Source organism: Mus caroli, chromosome 8 (assembly GCF_900094665.2).
Source record: "Mus caroli chromosome 8, CAROLI_EIJ_v1.1, whole genome shotgun sequence".
Taxonomy (NCBI): Eukaryota; Metazoa; Chordata; class Mammalia; order Rodentia; family Muridae; genus Mus; species Mus caroli.
In genome coordinates, this window is record NC_034577.1 from 114,195,944 (window position 1) to 114,202,390 (window position 6,447).

The window sequence follows — 6,447 nt, forward strand, 5'->3', positions numbered from 1 at the left end:
AACCAGTACCCCGGAGCTCTTGACTCTAGCTGCATATGTATCAAAAGATGGCCTAGTCGGCCATCACTGGAAAGAGAGGCCCATTGGACACAAACTTTATATGCCCCAGTACAGGGGAACGCCAGAGTCAAAAAATTGGGAATGGGTGGGTAGGGAAGTTGGAGGGAGGGTATGGGGGACTTTTGGGATAGCATTGGAAATGTAATTGAAGAAAATACGTAATAAAAAAATATTAAAAATTTAAAAAAAAGAAGTGGGCTAGAGCCAGGTGTGGTGGCGCTGTGGCCCTTTAACCGTCCCTCGTGTTGTGATTACCCTCAACCACAATATTTCATTGCTACTTCATAACCACCTTTGCTTCTGTTATGAATTATAATGTAAATATCTGTGTTTTCTGATAGTTTTAGGCAATCCCTGTGAAAGGGTCACTTGACACATATACACACCCCAAAAAAAAGGGTTTCGCCCCACCCCACCCCCCCAGGTTGACCAATGCTCTGGATAGTCCAAACTCATGAGTCTCCCTTGACTATAGGAGGGCTCTCCTGTGGCCAGTTGAGATCAAATATCTCTTAAATGGAATCAGCGCCCTTAAAAAAGAAGCCTGAGGGGGTTGGAGAGATGGCTCAGTGGTTAAGACCACTTACTTGCTGCTCTTGGAGAGGAATGAAATTGGGATCCCAGAGCTCAGAACAAGTGGCTCACAAGAGCAGGGCCTATAACTCCATCTCTGACAGACACTCTACTGTATGTAAAAAGCTAACGGGAGCTTACACGGCACTTGTGCCCCGCGAGAGCAAGCAGCCCATCATCACTCTGACCCCAGCTTGGAAGCAGAAGAGTCAAATGCAAGGCCGGTTACGGTATCAATCCCTATCACGTGGGGAAAGAGAAGAACTCACGTCCTCTAGCCACACATAGTGTCACTCACGCATACAGACAATGAATAAATTAACATTTTACTTAAGAAACAAAAGGAGCGGGCTGGTGAGATGGCTCAGTGGGTAAGAGCACCAGACTGCTCTTCCAAAGGTCGGGAGTTCAAATCCCAGCAACCACATGGTGGCTCANAACCATCTGTAACGAGATCTGACTCCCTCTTCTGGAGTGTCTGAAGACAGCTACAGTGTACTTACATATAATAATAAATAAATAAATTAAAAAAAAAAAAAACAAAAGGAGCCATGATGCTGTACATCTTTAATCCCATTACTTTAGAAACAGGCAGGTGGACCTTGGTGAGGTCAGCCTGGTCTACACAAGAAGTCCCATGACAGCTGGGTTACACAGCGAGACCCTGTCTTAAAACAAAAACAAAAACCCCACTACATTGAAAGTGAAGAAAAAGACACCGTCTGATAAGACGGCTCAGCAGGTAAAAGCACTGACTGCTCTTCCAAAGGTCCTGAGTTCAAGTCCCAGCAACCACATGGTGGCTCACAACCATCCGTAATGAGATCTGACGCCCTCTTCTGGGGTGTCTGAAGACAGCTACAGGGTACTTATTGATCATAAGGGCTGAGGGAGCGGGCCAACCAGAGGGAGCAGAGGTCCTAAATTCAATTCCCAACAACCAGATGAAGACTCACAACCATCTGTACAGCTACAGTGTGTACTCATATACATAAAATAAATGAATAAATCTTTAAAAAGGAATGAAAAGAAAGAAAAAGACACAGAAGGAAACATAGAGTTTAAGTGTCTGCTTTTATATGTTTTTCCCTACAGGACTAATTTGCCACCAGTGCTTCTAACCACAAGTTACAGTTGGTTGGAGCTGAGCAAAGGTTGGGATCTCTACTGCCACCGAGACAGGTCACAGCCACATCTTTACACGGAACAAAGTCCAGGTTGGCATGTGCCATTATGGTAAAAAACAGGCCTGGGATTTCAAAGTCTTAGAACTAAGAGAAGATCTAAAATATCTTACAAGAAAAAAAGAAATGTAAATGTCTAACATGTCATGTTAGACACGACATAGTATTTTAGATATGTTACTTTGAGTAAAACGCACTACTGAAATTAATTTTACATACTTCTTTTTCCTGTTTAACTAGTTTTGGAGAAGGGCCCCCGCGGCTCCTGTTAGGCTGTTATGCATAGCTCCTACAGAGAGGCGCCCTCCCACTGCCCTAGAGTAGGCAGAGGCAAGCACAGTGGCTTGCTGGGCAGCCCTGGCTGTCCTGGAACTCACTCTGTAAACCAGGCTGGCCTTGAGATCTGCCTGCTTCTGCTTTTGGTGCTGGACAAGAGCTGTGAGATCCACTGCACTTCTCTTTGTTTCTGCTTAAAAGCCTCATCTTCCTCCTCTGCCTCCTTAGCCTGCTACCTGGGCTGCTTCAGGGACCTCTTGTAGCCTGACATAGCACCTACAGCCACCAGCCCCAACCTAATCCGAACCCCCAACTTCTCATGTTTTTATGGGGGTGAAAAGCTTGGAAGAGGCCCAGTGGGAAAGTTCTGCTGTTACCCTGTGAGAAGAGGCAGGGAGGGGACTGAATAGTGAAGCTGGAGAAGGGCAGGTGATAAACAGCCCTGTAGAGCAAGGAACCCTGGAGCTCCTTCAAGGAACAAGCACAAAATCTATCTTCGTCTATGCAGTTCCCAGGCCTGGCTCTAGACACTCAGGTCCCTGCTGTCAGGAACCCTACAAACCTTTACTCGGTAACGTCTAAGGCCATCTTTATTTCCAGTAATGCCCTTCCCCTTCCTTAGGAAGGCCTGCCCCTGATAGCTGTTTATTTAAGCAAGATCCCCAACCAAAACAAAAATGTAAAGCCACATAGGGCAACATGCACTTGGAATCCCAGCATGCCTATGGCGGATGTGAGGCCTGGGCCGGCCTGTCAGGAGTACACAGTCAAGCAGAAACAACAACAGAGACTGCCTCCACAAGGAGGAGGACAAAAGCTGACTCCTGAAACTTGTTCTCTCACCTTCATGCTTGACATGGCACATGTGACCGCACTCACATCAGACACATTTATTTATTTTTTTTTTGTAATCCAAACACAGCCCAACCTAGATCCTTGGATTCATTCTACAGGGGTGTTTTTTGCCCAGACTTTGTCCCCAGCCAGTGTTGTATAGTTAGCCATGAACTCAACAAGTTCCTGCTAAGGGCACCTGCATTCCAGTGTATCTCGGTTCCCTGGGACCAAAAACAAAAGTTAATTGCTCATTATTAAACTAAGTCAGTTGTGGCTGCAGACAGCAGATTTTGTAAGGTAGGAGTGAAAACTAAGTCAGGCCCCAGTCTCAGGGAACGGAAGACCACCCCTTCCCAGGGAAGAAAGCATGTGACAATCCCTAAGCAGGGCACGTCCCCCAGGCTCCACACCCACAGCCGAAGTTCTGGTCACTGGGTTCCCTCTTCCACACAGTGCAAGGAGCAGACCATGTTCTGGAAGCTTCCCTCCCTGCCGCCTCCACTGTGGCCATGCGGTAAGCTGACAGCCCGGGCCTTTGTGGAGCCCCTGGTCACCAGCATTCCTAGCATTAGAGTCAGACACTCAAGCTCATTACACAATAAATGATTACCAGTTATGCTCCCCGGTTCCCACAGTACTGTGGCACATTGCCCTCCCATGCCACAGGAGCTGGGGAATGAAGCAAGACTCATCTCAGGCCAAGCCTGCTAGTACCAAACCATGCCCCAGCACTTAAAACTGTACCCCATGTTTTTTTCTATATCCCTATCAGCTTGAGGGGGCCCCCAAAGATACTTCTTGTTATTCATAAGACTATGTGAGACCAGTGGTGGAGGCCTCACATAGTCTTTTAATCTCAGTGCTCAGGGGGGAGAGGCAGGCAAATCTCTTTGAGTTTGAACCCAACCTGGTCTATAGACCAAGTTCCAGAACAGCCAAGACTATACAGACAAACCTCATCGTGAAATAAACAAAAACAGACTATGTGGTGGCCCGGCATGGTGCTATACAGCCACTCTCACCAGTAGGTAGGTAGAGACAGGCAGATCTTTGTGAGTTCCAGGCTAGCCTGGTCTACACAGTGACTTCCAAGTTAGCTGGGACTACACAAACAAACACTGACTCAAAGCCGGGGCGGGGCGGGGCCCTGGAGAGATGAATTACCTGTTCTTCCTGAGGTCTCACTTGGCTCCCAGCATTCACGCTGTGGCTTATAACTGTCTGGAACCCCAGGTCCTGGGCATCTAAAGCCCTCTTCTGGCTTGGAGGGCATCAGGTACACACATGGTGCAGGCTCAAGCAAGCCTGCCTCTATCACCAAGTAGCTGGGCTGATAGGCATGTGCAAACGCACCCAACTTTGGTAATAGTTTTATTCCCCAATTTTTAGGTAGAATACAATGATGGCTGAGGTTTGTCCTGGCATAATGGGGTACTCATTAATTCCAGCACTCAGGAGACAGAGGCAGACAGATCTCCAAAAGTTTGAGTGAGCCAGGCCCAGTCTACATAGATAGCTCCAGGCCAGCCAGGGGATAGGCCAGCTACTCAGAGGCTGAGACAGAGGGTCACCTAGCCTGCCCAGTGCTATCGGGAGGAGGGGAAAGTAAAATAAAATTTACTATTTTAACTTTTTTGTTGTGCTTTTGTCTTGGTTTTAGAGACAGGGTTTCTCTGTGTGGCTCTGGCTGTCCTGGAACTCACTCTGTAGACCAGAACTCAGAGATCTGCCTGCTTCTGCCTGCCAAGTGCTAGGATTAAAGGCATGGGCATCGAAGGCTTAAGTTTTGACTGACTAAATCATCTTTTTTTTTTTTTTCAAGACAGGGTTTCTCTGTGTAGCCCTGGCTGTCCTGGAACTCACTCTGTAGACCAGAACTCAGAGATCTGCCTGCTTCTGCCTGCCAAGTGCTAGGATTAAAGGCATGGGCATCGAAGGCTTAAGTTTTGACTGACTAAATCATCTTTTTTTTTTTTTTCAAGACAGGGTTTCTCTGTGTAGCCCTGGCTGTCCTGGAACTCACTTTGTAGACCAGGCTGGCCTCGAACTCAGAAATCCGCCTGCCTCTGCCTCCCAAGTGCTGGGATTAAAGGCGTGCGCCACTACCGCCCGGCCTAAATCATCTTTTGATGAGCTAGGTTCCTGCTTCAGGAAAATAATGTGACCTCTGCCTAGATACATACCTTAGTCCCCCCACCCCCAACCACAGTATAGATACACTGTAAACATTCTGTATGGGACTTGATACAACTTGTCTGTTCTGGTTATAAATAGATAGTTTCATCATCTGGGATTGCCTTGGAACCCAAAGATTAAACAACAAGTTAAATGGAATATAAAACAGGATGGCAGTTAGAAGAATAACTTCGTGCCTGACACCGGCAAGCCCGGGATTCATCCCCAGGACCACAAAGCCAAACACTGCCTTGGAACACGTGTTCCGGTCTCCCTCTGCCTTTGCACAGGTTGCAGGGATCAGGTCACGTGGCTTAGGCAGCAATGCAGCGAGTGCCTTACCTGCTGAACCTCTTTGCCACCCCCTGGAACGCTTCTTTAAAATAAAGAATTTATTGGCACAACCAAAAATTTGCAACTCCAGTTCCAGGGAATCTGATGCCCTCTTCTGGCTTCTGTGGTCATCAGGTATACGCTGTGGTGCACAGACATACATACAGGCAGGCAAAACCCCCACCCACATAAAATAAAAACAAATAAATTGGCTTACTTCTTTGTGTGTGAGAAATTGTATGTGCTCGCGTGTAACTGTGCTGGCCCCTGCTCCTATAGATATGAAAGGTCAGAAAAAAGCCGAGCAGTAGTGACACACACTAGAGAGGCAGAGAGGCAGGTGGATTTCTAGGAGTTGGAGGCCAACAAGGTCTACAGAGTTAGTCCTACGAGCGCCAAGGCTACAGAGAGAAACCCTGTCTATTAAAAAAAAAAAAGTCATTAAGGGCCTCAGGTCTCCCTGTAGTCCTATACTCCTGTATTGTTTGCTGGCTATTCCTATAAGGAAGGGTCTCCCCCTGAACCCTGAACTTGTGCTTTCTCAGCTAGCCTGGCAGGCAGAGGCCCCAGCAATCCTGCCTCCACTCTCCTTGAGTTGGGGCTGTGGGCATCGTGTTTGTAACCTGAGTGCTGACATCCAAGCTCTGGTCCTTGTGGTTGCTCAAAAAAGGCCTTTAAACTGTCAAACCATCTGTCCAGCCTTCTGAAACTCTTCACGCAGCTAAGACTGGCCTAGAACCTCATCTTCCCGCCTCTCACCTCCCAAAAGCTGAGATTAAAGACATGTGCAACCATGCCAGCTTAAGATACCTCAACAAAATGTTTTAAAATTATTTTGAGCCGGGCATGGTAGCGCATGCCTTTAATCCCAGCACTTGGGAGGCAGAGGGAGGTGAATTTCTGAGTTCGAGGCCAGTCTGGTCTACAGAGTTACAGAGTGAGTTCCAGGACAGCCAGGGCTATACAGAGAAACCCTGTCTTGAAAAACCAAAAAAAAAAAAAAAAAAAA